Consider the following 18,220-nt stretch of genomic DNA (forward strand, 5'->3'; position numbering starts at 1 on the left):
CATGTTTCGTAAAGGGAAGGTGAAACAGAAAATCAAGTGATTTTCTTCATCGATTCTTCTACTATACATAAGTGAAACATCCAGGAAACACCTACGAGTTATTTTAAGATTTAACTTAGTTTGAGATTTCGAGAAACATTTTAAATTTGCACGTCCGACCAATAGCGTAACGCACAGCCTTCTTGTTCACAAAATTCTCTTGGCACGCTCCATGTCGAATGACAATCGTACGTGGCTGCACCAGATATAGAGCGGGAATTGTGAATTTTATTAGCAAGAAAGCAGAGCTTTACGCTATTGGTCGAAGGTGCTATTTTCAAATTATCTATGAAAACTAAAACTAATTTGAATTTTAAAATCACTCGGAGGTCTTTTATGGATGTTCCACCATGAAGATTAGTGTTATAATTAGTAGAAGGATCGATAAAAAATCACGTGATTTTCCTTTTCACCCTCCCTTTAAGTTAATTAGGTTCGCAAATTTAATCGTTAAAAAAATAAAACTACAGGGAAACAACGCATAACTTGAAATAGTTTCAACTAATTGCAAAACCAGAACCCGTTGGTAAAACCGGAACTCGAAAACAAATTTGATGTCGGCGCTTGCTGAAAGCGCTGTACTAATTAGCTACATCAAAGTGGAGTACGGAAAGCATATGCTACATTCTCCCTAGAATATTAACTGTGAATTTATAACATTTTTATAACGTGCGGCGCTAATCGAGGCAGCAAATTAGAGCATTGTTCAAAGTCAATAAGAATTGTTTCAACAAAAGCGAACACTAAGCGTATATTAAAGGCCGGGAAACGGCGAAAAGGGTTCTTGTCAAACTGAAAACCTTGCATCGAACTAACAATGGGCGACCGTGCTTCAAACTTTTTAGGGGTTCTTGTCAAACTGAAAGCCGTGCAAAGCGGTTCTTGTCAAACTGAAGATAAACAATGGACAGTCTCTTAAATGGGGGATGCAAAAAGTCGGGGAAACAAAATTTAAGAGACTGTCCATTGTTTATCTTCAGTTTGACAAGAACTGCTTTGCACGGCTTTCAGTTTGACAAGAACCCCTAAAAAGTTTGAAGCACGGTCGCCCATTGTTAGTTCGATGCACGGTTTTCAGTTTGACAAGAACCCTTTTCGCCGTTTCCCGGCCTTTAACCACAAATATATGTTATCAAGAATTGCGAAATTCTGCAGGCTCATTTCTAAAGGCTGTTCTGACCTGGAACCTTTCTAAAAATTCGATTTTTTTATGCTTAACAGTAGTTTATCTATAGTACTGACATAACCATGTTCACACTCACTGGGGAAACCGGTTCGAATCAATTAGAAAACTCTTCCAAAGTTAAGTGTGAACAAAACTGATGCTCGAAAAACTATTTACAATCGTGATTCTTGAAATTGCTTCGCGAACCAACTTGAACTGGGTTTGGACGCAGGTTTCTGATTTTCAGGGTTATTTCACATGGGATGAGACTAGTTTTCAGGGCTATTTCACCTAGGATGGGACAAGTATTCGAGAATTTTTCCTTTTGCCTTAGTTGACAGCACTATAGAACCAGTTCTGAACCGATACCCGCTTAAGTGTGAACATAGCTATAATCAACTTCCAGCCCTAACCAACTTCATCTAGGAAGCTGAAATTTTGCCGGGATGGTACTCATAAATAGGGAGTACACACCAATCAAGATTTTTCGAATCTGCGGACATCTTGAAAATGCCCGTACTATTTTCAATCGATTTCCTAAATATTTAGTATACTGGTTCGCCACAGGCTTCATCTGTTAAAATGGCGGCCCGAAAAGTATCAAAAATATTCTGACGGGTAACGCCGCGTCCCTTTTCTACTACTTTAAAGCTATGTTCACACTTGCATGCGGGAGTCGGTTGAGAACTGGTTTACCTAAACTAGTTTTGAAACTATTTTTCATTACCAGTTCGGAGCGATTTCAACAGCCTCGACTCACACTTTAAGACACTTCTGTTAGTGCTGTCTGCTAAGGCCGGTGAAAATACAATGAAAACTAGAAACTAACCTCCAAACCCACTTTATTATGTTTTGCGAAGCAACTTCAAGAAACAGTGTTTGTAATTTGCTTCTCGAGTATCAGTTTTGTTCGCACTTAACTACGGAAGCGTTTTTGAATAGCCTCGAACTGGTTTCTTATTTAAGTTTGAGCATGGCTTAAAATATACGGATAATGTTTACACAGAAAAGCTGAAGAGTAAGACGCAATTGATTCACTGATCACAAATATTCCGTTACTTTTGTTTGCGGGCAACTAAGGACAACATTCACGAATCATTAAACATGGTAGAAATAAATACATTCTCGCTACATCTAGTAGAATCGGTTTAAACCTTCCCAATGCGACTCTAGGCCCAAGCTAGTTCTGTATTAAATTTGTGGGAATTACCAAATAGGAATGGGTATAAACAAAATTAAGAGCGGGAGAAAGAGGATGAGAGGAGGCGCCAGAGTCTCCCGATTCCATGCCTGGAATAAAGCGGGAAAAGTAAGGAGGACAGCGGATTCTGTCGAGTTTCCCTTAATTAAGTAGCGAGGGCTTTTGCACCAGGGGACACCGGAGCAGCCCTTCTACAACAGATAGTACCACGGAAAAGACCGTGGGAGGAAGTTAGGAGCCAAAACGAGGGGTACGACACCCACAATGCGAGTATTGTGGTGGGCTGAAAATGAAGAGACTACAACACAACCTGGTGGTCAGGTTGACAGGGCCGATACCAAGTCACTTTTTTCAGAATTTCAATTCATTCTCGCTTATGGGTGCAGAAACGCGCAATTTTCTACTCCCATTCTTTCCTAAATTCGCATAGCTAATTTAATTCAGGGTTCAGGCGAAAATCCCTGACGTTTCCAGCTTATCCCTGAAGAACTTTTGCCAGTATCCCTGACCATTTTTAGGTGTTTACCATAGCCCACTTCGTAATTATATATTTAGCATTGCTCGAAGCATGGTTTGATATCATGACTTTTTCGGACAAAACTTTAAATCCCTGACTTATCCCACCACTTTCCAAATCCCTGACTCCAGGTTCCGTACGAACTCTGATTAATAGAAGATAAAAAAAATCTATTGAGGTAAAAATATTTCAAGTTAAACGAGTATCGAACCCCTCGGGAGGGCCAACCCTCTTCGTTAAACTGGCGCCTCCACTCTTTAATTAAGTGTTAGGACCGCTGCTTCCGAATGAAAGTCGCCGACGACTGGGGACAGTTTGACCCGTTTCGGTCTAGTTTCTATCCATCCACCCCTCATCCAACTGAGCTAGGTTATCTGAAGGCACTAGTTTAGTAGTTTTCAACCTCTAACATGACGATTATTGCGTTAAAATCCAACCCCCTAAGCGATAAACTCAGTAAAAGATTTGGGCCCCGTGGCAGCTAAAAAGAGTTGCTATACGTAGATTTAAGTGCGCAAAGCTGCTTAAATGAACTAAAGAGTTTTTCATGAGTAAGGTTTTTCCCTTTCGGTAGAGTTTTTCATAGAAAAACTACACGTTTACAACGAGAGGATTTAACATTCCTACTACAGCATCGAGTTTCTTTATTTCTAAAGAAGTCCGTATAGTTTCAGTATAATATTTACGACACCAAGTCTCGCTTTCTCTCGAGTTTCTTTATTCCAAGAAAAATCAGAGCTATACTTAAATATTACCAAAAGATTCTAAGTGAAAGTTTTAATGAATCTCCTGAAAATTTGACCCTCGGTCCCTTCAGTTTTGAAAGTTTAAAACGGAATTCCGGTTAACGTAAGTCGCCATCTAGCGTGAATTAAGTGTCGTCTGCTCCATCAAACGTTTTTTTTTGGCTAAGGCTTAACGATGGATGGAAGAGAGAGACAGACAAACCATGGAGGAGCGACGGTTATACTAGAGTCTAAGGCGCTAACACGGGAGGGCCCTGCCATGCATGGCCGTAAAATTTATTCATAGTACCCAGGTTTAGTTAGGTTGGGCATAAGCTTTAGGTGCCACCTAGCTTTAGCAACAACAACTATCAGAAGGGGATAATAGAATAAGGAAAACCCTCTGTTTGTTATGTAGCATGATTCTTCCCAGACTCACCTTTTTTTTCGCTCTACTACTCATCAAACTTCAGATGGGCATCGCACGGTGGGGCGAATTCTATAACCGTTTGGTAATACCAGAAGTGTATAATACTTCTCTTCGAGAGAAGTGTACCACAAAGCGGTGTAAGTGTAACGTCATTCTTCCCAACATCGGAACATTAGGAGCAAGGTTACCAAACCAAATCACATACGCGATAAATAGTTCCCTCATCTTTTCTCTATTAGCGCTTAACTATTTGGCAAAACGCGTTTGAGGATTTTTGTCCCACCTCAAGACGAGGTTTTTGGGTTGATTGCTGGCGATTTAGTGCCAAACAATTATAAAATTCACCTTACGGTGCGATGCCCATCTGAAGTTTGATGAGCGGGAAAGCAAACAAAAAGGGTGAGCCTGAGAAGAATGACGTTACATAACTAAAGTATTAAGAGGATACAGAGTGTCATCCTTCTCCTATTATCCCCTTCTGGTAATACCCACAAACCTCGTCTTGACGTGGGACAAAAACGCACAAGCGCATACGCCTTGGCAAATAGTTTAGCGCTAACAGGGTTATGATGAGGGAAATATTTATCGCGTAAGTGATTCGGTTTAGTAACCTTGCTCCGAATGTTCTGATGTTGGGAAGAATCATGTTACAATTAACCCGCTTTGTGAAACACTTCTCTCGAAGATAGTTCAGCTACTATTATCACGTGAGTTAAATTCTGTTTGAACTCCGAAGGATGGGTTCGAGGATTCCCATGACGAGTCACAAATTCTGTGTTATGCTAGGTCAAGCGCTCAGCGAGCTAACTTATACGTGTCGTCAAACACATAATGATTAGCCTAGCTCTCCTCTCACTTATCAACAAGCAGAAATGTTGAGATACAAGCTACACAATGATTCCAATTAGCCGTATGGATTCCTGCAACACCTAAAGTAAACTTTGCCTGCCCTGTACACACAAATGTCAAAGTTCAACGTGTTGAATTCAAATAAGCAATCCAAAATCTAACGCGAAAAGCACTTGAGACTCCCAGCACGTACGAAACCTCTATATGCCATAAAATGAAATTCCAATGCTACAGGCATTTTCATAAACTCGCCAATTCAATTCAACCAAAGACTGCAAATGGGATGGACTTAAATCACAAGGATTTTCAAGAAAAACCTTATCGTTGACCACTGACCAATAGTTATAATAAATTCATAAAAAAATCTGAAACAACTAATCTCTGAAATGTTCGTTATGAAATACAATTGTCAAAATCATCAACGGTTAAAATCATTCGAAAAACCATTCAAGTTACGCTGATTCCAAAAATATATACCTTACAAATTAGATATAATTAGGCCTAAGATATTATATTTCAGAAATTATGATCGGTTTATAGCAGACGACATTTTACCCACAATCCATCTAGCACAATGGCTAGAACGATGCTCCATTGGCTAATTTAAAAATAAAACGTTGGTGTTACCTACCGCCAGAAACTAAGCTTTGGTTAAGAGTCTAGGACCTTATTAAAAATCCAGTTTAATTGTATTATTACAAAATAAAATTTCCACCTTGATATGCACTTTTTATAGATGTTTTGAAAAGTCCAGTTTCAATTGAAAACCGAGCATCGAGACAAACAATGGGACAAACGTGCCGATTTTCAAGCAAACGTTGGAAGGGGTCTAGCTAACTGAAAGGCGTGCAAATACGGGTTGTATTGAACTGAAGATAAACAATAGAAAGCACTTTAAATATTTTCCATCCTAATTTTTACATTCCTCTGTCGGGAAATTCTCAATTGTTTATCTTCAGTTCGCTACAACCACATTGCACGGCTTCCGGTCCGCTAGAACCAATAAAATTTTGCTCTAGCGGGATTCAGAAAATCGGGATGGTCCTTACATTTTTAGTTTCAGTTCACTAGAGCCGTCTTAGCTGGAACTCAGTTTTTAAGATCTATTAAAGTTGCGTAAGGTTAGAAAATGCTTGAGTCCTTCTTTTAGTAGTCTCTTACTCTCTGTAGCTATCGTAAACAGCGAAATGGAAAGGGTTCAGAGAGATCAAAACGATTCGTTTCCAGACGTTGCGTGTTCAATTTGATAGGCCTAAAATCAATAAAACCATCGGACTTGACTCTAAGACGCGTATATCCTTGTACGTATTCCCAATGGCTTAAGAAATACATTATACCAGCTTTGTTAGTGGAGCCAACTCACTCGCGATTAAGTAGAATCGTGATATGAGGAGAGTGGCATGTGGAAAAAGGGCAAGGCGTAATACACAGACACTAAGAGGTCGAACACTTGATACTATCAGAGTCCCTTTATGTGGATGGTCCTAGAGCCAGCCTCTTTTCGTGAAATACGTTCGTTTCAAGTGATGGGAGGGAGATAGAGAAAAGCTTAGATAGCGCCATCTAGTATTCGAAATTAATAACTTTAAAGTAATTTTTTATATAAAATTCTTATTTTGCAACAAGCATGGAAAATTCATAATAAACGAATTAAAAAGCCTTTAATTGTAGCTTTTAACCATATGATGCAATCACAAGTTACGCTGTAGCTCGCGCCAAATGGCGTTACAGTCAGTCTTTGCTTACAACAAGCCCGCTTATTAGTTCTTACCCCCTATGAATGGGATAGGTGCGATATGACCTCCAGATTAAATTACCATGAAATGATAGTGTAAATAGAAATATATTTGAATACATAAAATAAGAATACAATTTATTCTTGGTTTCTTGACTGCCAGGTCAATATTGTTTACGTCGTGCTACATAACCAGAGTTATTTCAAGTTGAGGTTAAGAAACTATTACGCTAAAGATTTTTAAGAGTGGCGCGAAAACAATATTTTTTTTTCCACTTTTCAAACGTTTATATATTAAAATAATTTTCTATCATAAACACGAAGTTATTACTATTATCATGAACTAATTATTTACTATTAAGTTAATATGTCTAAATGGAATCTATGGAAGATTATTCTGTCCCTCTGGAGCCTATAATCCGCCTCACCCCGACATGGTTTTAAATTAAACGAGACACTAACGCCGTGAAATCCTTCCCTTTAGTGTACTCTTATGAATCGTGAGGTGATAAAAAATCTTTTCTTGATTGCTGACGAGAGCATGCTCACTTAAAAAACCATGTTCGTCTTTTGCCCTGTTTTCCTTTCGAAAAGTAACGTTTACTGTTGGTGCTCGAGGGACAAAAATTCCACAAAAATAAGAGAGGCCCAAAACTAAAATCCCCATATGTCAGGCCACCCCTTATATACTTCTCTCTCAAGCAGCGCAACTAGGGATATAAAAATATCTCTTATTTTGGCGCACGCTCTCTTAGGCCCTGATCTATTGATGGATACTTCAAGAGGATTATTCGCTTAGGCTATCATTCAAACTCAGATCCATAAATTTCATAAAAAGTCGCAAAATCGTTAAAGGTATGATGAAGTTTTCACGAAAAATTACATTTTTTCCGACTGGTTTACTGTTGGTTTAAGTCAATAAGATTGCGTGTCTGCTCTAAGAGCTATACTAAAAGTTTTTAATTATGACTATAACGCGTCTTGTCTCAAGCCAAGGTTCTTGAACTTGCAATCACCGTAGTCCGACTTCTTTGGCCACTTCCTTTCCCAGGCTGAAATATCGCGTGGAAATGTAATGGGGTTGACTTAACCCTTTTAGTTTCACTGATGTAAGGGCATGGTTTCCAAACAAAAAGTCACTGTACGTGTCATATTGTTGGTTTAGTCATAGTTAAGGCTTAAAGCTACTACACATCTATACCATTAAGCCTGTTCCGAATTTCCTTTTCTAGACTCGTTATATTTTAGTTCTATGATTAACCCCACGAATTCATAAGCCAATAGAATCATTTCGAAGCCATTTTTTCAACGTATTTAGGCGGTCATTGAGGGAGGAACTGGACTAATCATTATATATATTCAATTTTGCGTCTCGAATAGTTTGAACATCGCTGTCGCTTCCCTCGCGTTGTTACGTCACAGTCACATGGGCTCACGATTTTTTTTTTTGCCTGTACGCAAGGATATTAGCAACCAATGAAATCACAAAAAGAAATATGTCACAATTATGACACCTGAATGATAGCACTCATGCCCCACCCACAAAACACGCACAGAAATTAACACGGAAGATATGGGGCATATGGATTTCGGATAACCACTATTTAAGTATAAGCAGAAATCTATGGAGGGGCTGGAATGGCTAAGGGGGCTCTCGCTGTACCCTTGATGGTGGAAACATAAGGCGAGTCCTGTTTTTTTAGAACTGTAGCTCCTCCCCTACGTCTGTTTAGCTGTCTACCGAAGGCGAGTCCTGTTTTTTTAGAACCGTAGCTCCTCCCCCTACGTCTGTTTAGCTGTCTACCGAAGGCGAAAAATGTCATGACTCCTTAAAAAAGGCATGGCAGAAGTGACCTTTTAGATTTTTTAAAGTTAAATGCGCTGATTCGCCGCCGTTCGCGTTCATATTCGATTCTCTCAGCCTAGGCAGAGGACCTAGGGTAGAGGGTGGAGAATTATAGCAAACAAGTTTTTTGGCAGCCAATGAATGAATGAAAAGTGTTAAATACGATTTTTACGTCAGGCTATGACGTCACTAGCGTAAATTAAGATCATTTCACGCCGATTAGGATTTGACCTTAGCCATTCCAACCCCTCCATACATTCCTGGTATAAGTATAGTTTTATTGAATTTTAAAGTTGTAAAGAAATGTTACTTCACTGATTACATTATTACGCATTATACTTGTGAGCTCAAAGACTCTTTATATTGTAGTGTCTACATAGACAGGAAAGCCTTCCCGGTTTCCAAACCTTTAAAACAACCGGGCCACCTCGGGTTGTTTAGATATATGTCTGTAATCATAATTATATAAGATATGTTCCATAAGTATGACACTTCCTATAATTCGTAATGCCACTGCTAGAGACTTACTGAGAGCTAGCTCGATGATGACGCGAGGATTGACTATACACACGGTTTTGCAGTCCATATTTCCATTTAGTCTGTACTAAAAATTTTACAGCGCGTTAACAGGCGTCGCCTTATGAGAATCCATGACGCTTCAACTACGTCACTTCATGGCAAGCTCTCAGTAACCAGTGACAAACTTATGGAAAATATCTTATGAACTTATGCCATAATGAAAAAGCTACAATATCTATATGGAACTAACAAATAATTTTATCTCGTCGCCTTGAAGCGTTGCCGGAAATCACTCACGTCCTCGTAGCACAGAATTCATATTTTCTGTTTTATTTTCGTAAAACAGTCATCGAATTAGTTAACACCCCGAAAGTAAGAACATATCAGTAAGATTCGATAATTGGAACTTAACCTGGGGGACTGGGACGAACGTATCATGGAATCTTCCTAATCCCACGATTCCTCGCGACAGGTGTTTATTATTAATCCAAGGCCATTTTGCTAAAAGTAATGCATCCTCCTATAGGCGGTTTAAAAACGAGACATGTCTAGAATTCCGCAGACGACAGCCCAAAAATAAATTTACGAAACTGAAGAGTTTCAACGCATTTCCACGTTCTTGAGAAATCAATTTCACTTGGAGTAATTCCATAATAAAGAGTTAACAACTGGCTACGGGGAAAAGATAGTCTGACGTCACGCAGCCCCCCTCTGGTTGGCATTATTGCGCGTAGAATACTATTTCCAACCGTTAGGGGTGAAACTCTAGTAAGAGATAGAAGTGTGTGACGTTTCAGGGTCAGAACTGTTAGCTCCCTATAACTCGCGAAATGTCCAAAATTAAATGAGCTGATATTAAAAGGACTCCAAAGAAAGCAGCGGCGGGTTGATAAAAATTATTTAAATGCGTCAGACAGGCAACACGTGACGCCAAGATCCAAATACTCCGTATGGTATGGGACTGGACACATTGTCCCTGTTTGAAGTGCCAATTATACGAAATGGTTATTTTTTTGAAAAAACGAACTAATTAAGTTTTTTTGAACCACTAAGTAATCTCCTCGGTAACGTGCCCAATTTTTCCCGCCATTCCTTCTTTGAAGTCCCTTTAAAGGGGTGTACAATGTGCTATAAGGGACGGTGTCAAGCTTATCTTCTTCCATCAATGAAAGATCTACTGCACGGGAATGGGTGAATTTCGTAGCGTTAATAGTGCATCGTGTATGGGCATCATCATTTTCGTTGAGTCGTTCCATGCTTACAACGTTTAAGCAGACAACAGAGAGTCATGTGACATATACCCAATTGGGGAATGACTACTCCAGGAAACACTAACACTACTACTTCTAAAAATAGTTCTTGACAGGCCCCTACATGACGGACTGTACATTCCTCTAAGAGTACTGCGAGAAACAACATTAAAACGCTTTCTCGTACTACAAGCGCACAATGGTTTGAGGATAATGTACCACCCCTCGAGAATGGCTTTAGTTTGGGTCGCTTCATTTTATTTTCTTGATTAAATTCGCGTGGAGTAACAATGAAGCGGACTTTTGGCGCTATTTTTTTGTTGGAGCGCAACGAGGCCACGCCGTGTCGACTACTCCCAGAATCACGCGATTATTTGTTACCGCGCCAAAAGTCCATCACTATCGCGCCAAATAACCGTAAAAGGCACTTTAAGAATATTACTATTTTTTCTTCCTTTCTCCAAAGATTTCTTAGTGGGTGAGAAAGTCCATAGAAAAGATATTTTTGTCCCATATAAAGTCAAAAGTGAAATTTTCGCCTTGCCATTTTGCGTGGCGTTAAAGACTAAATTCGAATATTCCGTGCTCGAGAAAACTTCTTTTGTTCATATTAGATTAATAAAAAGTTTTATTTTAATTATTCATAGTTTTGGATAGAATCTTTAATAGAGCGAGATTAAATTTCTACTTAAAAGTTAAATTTATTTCTGATTGTCGCCTTCAATTCAAAATAAACGTCTAAGACTTGTAGCATAAGTTTACACAGGGCCGGATTAAGCAATTTTTCACCCGGGGGGGCCGAGATAGTGTGCGCCCCCTTAAGTCGGAAAAAAACGGAACAGCAAATGTCCCTAAGGGGGAATAGTTTAACTCAATGCGCCAGTGCCCCCTCGCCCCCCCCCCTTAATCCGGCCCTGAGTTTATAAGTAATGTTCCGTAAGTATGACACTACCTGTACTTCGTAATACTAGAGACTTACTGAGAGAGCTAGTTCGAGAACGACAAGCGAGAATTGACTTCACTCGGTTAATTTTGCAGTTAATCTTACTATTTTGTCTGTACTAAGCCTTTGACAGCGCCTCACCAGGCGTCGCTTTACGTTTATCTATGACGTTTCACAAACGTCACTTCCAAACCAGTTCTCAGTAACCAGTGACAAACGTATGGAACATATCTTATGAACTTATGCTTATAGCTATTTGAAAAATATTGTTGATGCACTTTGTTATCTCTGTGAATGTGTAGCAAAAACATAATTTTATGACAATGACTTCGGAAAAACGTATTTACGCAAAGCTAAATGGTTAAACCGCCTTATTTTAGAAAAATCATTATACCGAAAGAGCATTCCGATTTTCAAATAGTATTTTACCAGCAGAGCTCAGAAAAGCAACACTCTAATTGCTTATAGCTTAAGGGTGCACTGAAAACATTTTGCGTGTTTCATTTATAGATCAGCAAGCGCTCGGATTTCCGTTTCACATTTACCGAGAGCTCGACCCGAGATCAACTCGCCTTAACTGTAAGGACTTGGGTTTTAGTAGAAAAAAAAAAACCGGAAATAGTTCCTGTTTTATTTCCAGAGCAATCTGTCAACGATCATGGCGCTCTTTGTGGGATATTATGATGTAATAGAGCAAATCGCGAGAAATCTCAGAGCAGGAACATGGAAAACTCTATTAGTAAGAGTTTAAGAAATTGAAGGATAAAATTTCCCAAGTGTGTCGCGAGAAAAATCAAAAACAGAAATTTAAACTTAAAGGATTAGACAAGCCTTTTTTTTCTCCTTGATATATTTATAAGTAGGGTAAGTGCAAAGATCCGGGTTTTATTTTTTAATTACGATTCCAGCTTTTCAATTAAATACCAATAATTAACTTATATGGGCGCCGCCATTGACCCCTGTCGTCATCGGCCATTGGTTTAGTGGCATCTGCTAAATCGAACTTCTTATAAAAGATAATTTTTAATATTTTTCCTTCTATATTTAGAAAAAGGCCGTTATTTTAAGGTATAACGTAATCTGACCTACTTTTCTTTCAACGAATTTCAAGTCAAGGGCGCTACACATTCAAGTACACGTTTATCGGTTAATTTCTTGAAATAACCTTCAAATAAATGGCATAACTGGGCGTTTATTTACCATCTACATTACCGATTGTAAGTATTACTCGTATATGTGGCTACACTTTCTTACATAACCTTTATTCATTTATTCGAGAGTAGAGAAACCAGTAGAGAACACCATTAGTGCTTCAGAATCGTTAGGAGCAGGTCTCGTCATTGTTAGATCACCCAGGGTAACACCCACGCATCGGAACCAAAAATTCGACATAAAAAATACAGAACGACGATGAATCGATAATAGACAACTAGGGATTTTCTATACGATAAACCACCACTCAATACACCACAAGGTATACTACTGAAAAGAACTATAGTTGCGAAGAAAACCTTTAAAAAGGGGGTAACTCCCTGGGCCTAAACTGCTCGACAAATAATACTTCACAGGGAATGCAATCGAGATTAAAAATTACCTTAGCTATATTATCATAATCCTAAGTGTCCAATTTTCGACATCCACAACTAGGGATGTCAAAAACCGCCCGGTTTTACCGAAAACCGGTTTTTCCAATTCCGGAGCACTGGTTTTTTAATTCTTCGGTTTTAATCGGTTTTTTAAAATGAAAACCGAAAACCGAATCGGTTTTTATTAGTTCACAAAATTCAAAGTTTCCATTTTCGTCACTTAATGTTACTTAGCTTGGGTTGGCTGCTAACAATCTACCACCATGGAGCAATATCAAAGGTGACATAGATGCGTATAATGCAATTTTAATGGAAAACGGCATTATTTAACACTATTGGTACCACCTACTCGGTACTAATATTTGGTCTTTGGAGTATAGCATTTTTCAACATTTATCATTAACGACCGGATGGGCCCAGTGTTACCCGTTGGAACATTTTTGATGGTTTACGAGCCGCCATTTTGAAAGATGGCGGAAATTTCAACCACAAAAAACCATAATGCACGTTTATAGGTTTTTGAGCCTTCCTGGTAAAGCGGTTTGGACTGGGCGTTGATTATCAGTCAGGACTTCGGCATATATATAGATGAAAACTCCGCCCTCTTTTTGTTTCAAAATTTCAAGTATGGTGAACAAGATATTAGGAGGAAAATTTACAAGAAAATAAAAGATTAAATGTTATACCCTATAGTCCTTTTTGTAGTACAACTTAGGTATTCTAAATACTTTAAAATAAAGCTATTATAACTAAAACTATCTATAGCGCAGTAATATATCACAATTTTTAAACGTTATATAGATAATTGATCTAGTTTATGTACTTAGAACATTACAATCAAAGGTCGTCAAGAGTTCGGTCAAAAAACATTTAAGTAGGTACTGCTCAAGGAAGTTTTACTATCTCGCAGGGTTAAAAAAAAACCCTGGTTTTTCTTTTTTTTTTTTTTCAAAAAAGTCCAGTCCACCGGGTTTTATTGAGTTTTTCTGGGTTTTTTATCTTTAATAGTTGCGTGAATGGTAGAAAATGTCATTAAAATTAACTGCTTAGTAAAATGTCCGAAAATGTTTCATAAAAAATAATAAGTATTATTAAACGGCACTTTTGAAGTTGAAACAACAAATATCTTAAACTATCATTTAAATGAGATTATACTAGCATTCAAATTAATCAAAACTGAAGAGCTTAGTGATGGGTTTTTATGAAGTGGGTTTTTTTGGGCTGTGTAAAATCCATGGGGTTTTATTTGGGCTGGGTTTTTTTAATTCGAACCCTGCAGTATCGCACCGCTTATATTAGCTCTTTTATTGAATGGGTTAAAGAATATTCAAAGATCCACACTTACGAGTACAGTTCCGCTATGGATAATGTCGACAACTTCAGAGTTCCTGAAGTATCCCTATGAACTGTTTTTGTCTGTAGAAAATCAATTTCTTGTGTAAGGGGGATTGGAAAAATTCTTAAAAAACATATCAAAGAGTAGATCTATATTAAGCTCTTCTCGTCCTCCGCCTTAAGAAAAAGAGGCTTTTTTGAATAAAGTAGAAAGCTCTTCCATAAATTTTAGACAATTTTTCTCGTGTAGTGATTGACTGACTATCTGAGAGCAAATCTGTACTAAATCCAAAAATTATGTATAGCGAGAATATTTTAACAGAGAAAAAAAAAAATAAACTTGGGAAATTTTGTCGAACACGAGTGTATGGCGGATAAGCTTTTCTACAGGGGTCTATAGGATTTACATTAGATAGTTTTCCCCTGTAAGTAAGCTTCTCTCTAAACTAAACTTTTCAGCGTATTTCATTATAAATTATACATTTAAATGTCTTGATGCCTTAAAAATCCATTAAAAGCGGTACTTAATGCAAGATGTAAACATTAAACCTTTAACCAATCAGGTGTTTATTCTTATCATTTTAAATACTACTTAGCTCAAATCAGGAGATATATTTTTTAGGAAAAACCATTGAATTGGTTTTTCTTTGCAATTCTAGAAAGCGTATAAAGTAATGCGTATCTGAAATTGGAATTACGCATTGATCTGCTATATTACAAGAAACTCGTGTAATGTAATTTTGCGACGAAAGCCTATGCTCATTGTGAAGCATTTCTTTGCACGAAGAAATCAGGCTTTTAATTTTATCTTTAATGTTACGTAATGTGATTTTTTCATTAGTGCAGTGACGGTTGCACTCTCAATTTTCTCAAAGGATCTGAATGATAAAAATACTATAATCATAGTATTAGTCCATTTGAGGGCCATGGATGTCTCAAGAATCTCGCCGGAAAAATATGGTCACGTGATCGGCCGCCATTTATGGAGAGAGGGATTCTTTTTTGTCATAGCTAATTCGATCACGTTCGTGAGCGCGTGGGTTGTGGTTTTGGTAACTGATTATCGTCTGCTTCATTGTTCAGAGAACTAGACGACAAAATTTTAAAACTTGGCAGCGTCTATATCACGATCTGTGCAATCTGAAAGCACACTTGACAGGTCATTTTACTCCCTGGCCAAAATTTGTCAGAAGTGTGCAAATTTGGCGTGTTAATTTATGATTTGTGCAACTTGGGTCAAAAGTGTGTAAACTTGGTATGCCATTTTGGGATTTGTGCAACTTAGGTCAAAGACGTGCAAACTTGGTATGCCATTTTGGTATCTGTGCAAATTTGGTAAGACTCGTACAAACTTGGCAGATCATTTTGGGATCTGCCCACCTTTGGTCGAAAACGCCCAAACTTGGATTAGTTCTGGTCGGTTTTTTCTAACAGTGTATGCCGTATTCTTTAAAGGGTTACTATTTTATTTTACGTTTAAAGATTGAGGTTTCGAATTTAACTAAATACATAATAGAATTAAGCCGAATTTAAGTTCGTTACAAACAAAAATATATCATTTACGAGTGTTCTGCGTCTGAAAACTAAAATAACATCAGCCGACAGGCCAAAAATGCTGGGGGAAAGTGTCTGGCAACATTGCACCTCTGAAAATGGCACTATGCTTCGCCGCCGAAAATTGAACAGCGGCGTAACTCCAATGTGGACTTGGACTAAGAGCCAAAATACTTCGCTCAACCTGTTAAGGGTAAACTATCATGGTAAAATTGCGGAATGTTATGTATCAATGATTAACCAAATACATCTTTATCCCAAGCACCTCATTAATCTTTGGTTAGAACAAACGCTAACTCACACATGCGCGGAATCAAGAAAAAAGTTTTAGCTGAGTGGCAAGTAGGTCTCGAACCGGCTAATCCCTTTAACATTTCAGTAATTTTTAATTTTAACATTTCTGATAAGTCTGCAATAAATAACAGTGTGTGTTCTTTGGCTCAAACTGAGTGGAAAATGTCAAGGAACAACATATAGTTATGGAGATATATATGTATTTTCCCTACATTAAGAAATCGCTATTTGAAATATAAATATTTCCGTTTAACTTATTGGGGGTTATCATTGACTTGTGATGTCCATGGATCTCACGAAGTTACTACCTTCCTGCCTTAAAGCCTTTTGCGACGAAGTGCATTACAAAGAACGAAGAAAATCAGCGACAAAAATAAAAAAAAAAAAATAGAAAAATGATGTCGGCAGAAAAAAAGGAATAATTCCAGGCATAAAAGGAGACTTAAAAGGAATGTTCCATAGGGACCACGATACAACAGCGTCCACGCTCCCTCCCACGTCGAAAACGGCCAACCAAAATCAAAGGAAAAAGAAGAAAAGTTGGCTGGCGACAAGCGATGCGGCCATGTTCACGTCATGGCCCCAAAAAAAGTGTACCTCGTGAATCCAGGAAAGAGGTTTTTTAAGGAAGCTGCTATATAGCAGAAGTTGGGAGCTTGGTAGTATGTATACCTCCCGAAGGCAAACGGCTTGAAAGATTAATTATAGTTTTGGGACTTGGGAAATACTCCTTGAGTAATGGTTCCCAGTTGGTGCCTATCCGCTTCTTCTATCTCACTCACTCACTTTAGTGGCTAAAGTAGGCAAGGAGTTAAGGCTCTTTTCGGCCCCTTTCAGAAGCTTGACATGTCCACCTGCTCTATATATATACTATACTCCTAGATATCATAAATATTATAATAAGAAAAACACATCATCGCCTCGCATGTCTGTCGTTAGTTACGCTCAGACAGAGTTATGCTTGCAACTCTCCATGATTTGTAGAGCGCCTTTAATATAAACGAAGTTAACATTGGCTTGAACCAATTTAAGTATTACATCTGACCAAAAACGGATTTATGTACTATGAAGTAAGAACGTCGGATCGTAGCTTTAGCCTCTAGTACCATCCTCGCATACTTTATTGAGAAACTTCGTCTGCTTATATTCTGACTCCACCCACAAATTCTGTATATAGCGACTTCTAGAGATCGAAAATGTCGTTCTTATCTCTATTTTTGTGGTTAAATTTTTTTTTTCGAAATTGCTATATACAGAATTTGTGGGTGGAGCCAAAATATAAGCAGACGAAGTTTCTCAATAAAGTATGCGAGGATGGGTAGTGAATTTGCTACGTTCAACGTTCTTCTAGCATAAATCCGTTTTTGATCTGACATAAAACATTCACGAAACCAACGATGACAAAATATAAAGTGTCGTAAATTTTAAGTCAAAGGATAAATATGAATAGGACAAAGATCGTCATATGACGGCTTGATTTACATATCATAGAATCACCGTGAATTATTAGAAAACCCCCTGTGATTAAAGCTACAGCCGGTTTTTTCTTATTATTGGAACTATTGCACCGCGTTAATTCCTGTTGAGAATGCGATTCATCTGAATATAAACCACTTATTCTAATGGAGCGGGCAATTTTTGGTAAGTTTTCCTAATGATTTTGATATTCTTTTATGGAGTAAAATGATTTTCTGTCCATTTCATTCGATCTTTGAGGTCAGAAACTCAGAATACATATTATGCTAATTTTAACAAGGGGATTTAAAATGTATAAATGATCAACATTACGAGCACGCTTTTAAAAACAATGCATATTTCATGATAAAATATTTTGGGTAGGCCTAAATGGAGTTTAGGTCAGAAACTCCAAGAAGCAATTTGTTAAAAAAAACTATATTTTATAATCATGTCTTTAAAACTGAAAATTTTAATATCTGTTTCTTCAGGCGATTACTTCTGTCCAATTATCTTCTACTTTTCCACCGCCTTGTCCACAAAAACCGTTTTATCTTTGGTTTACAGTGGCGTAGTAAAATTAATAAAGAATAGTTTCATCAGAAGGTAAACATAACATGTGTTTCATATCTTTCAATTAACAAATATACGAAACGGTGACGTTTTCGTTTACACTAAAGTTTCCCATAAAATTCACTTTAAATTTGCCGTCTGTTTTCTTCATACTTTCCAAGCAACCGTGAATATATTTTTTATGTCTATGAAAGTGCCTTTTTT

The 18,220-nt window shown here is 37.8% G+C and overlaps 1 protein-coding gene across 2 annotated transcripts in view; it reads right to left on the reverse strand.

Annotated features, from left to right (window-relative positions):
- Positions 1–18,220, reverse strand: part of mmd (disintegrin and metalloproteinase domain-containing protein mind-meld) — a 101,706-nt gene that overhangs the window by 39,948 nt on the left and 43,538 nt on the right. The window lies entirely within an intron of this gene.

Source organism: Phalangium opilio, unplaced genomic scaffold (genome assembly GCF_054372755.1).
Source record: "Phalangium opilio isolate 3A_F unplaced genomic scaffold, DU_Popi_V2 ptg000017l_1, whole genome shotgun sequence".
Lineage (NCBI taxonomy): Eukaryota > Metazoa > Arthropoda > Arachnida > Opiliones > Phalangiidae > Phalangium > Phalangium opilio.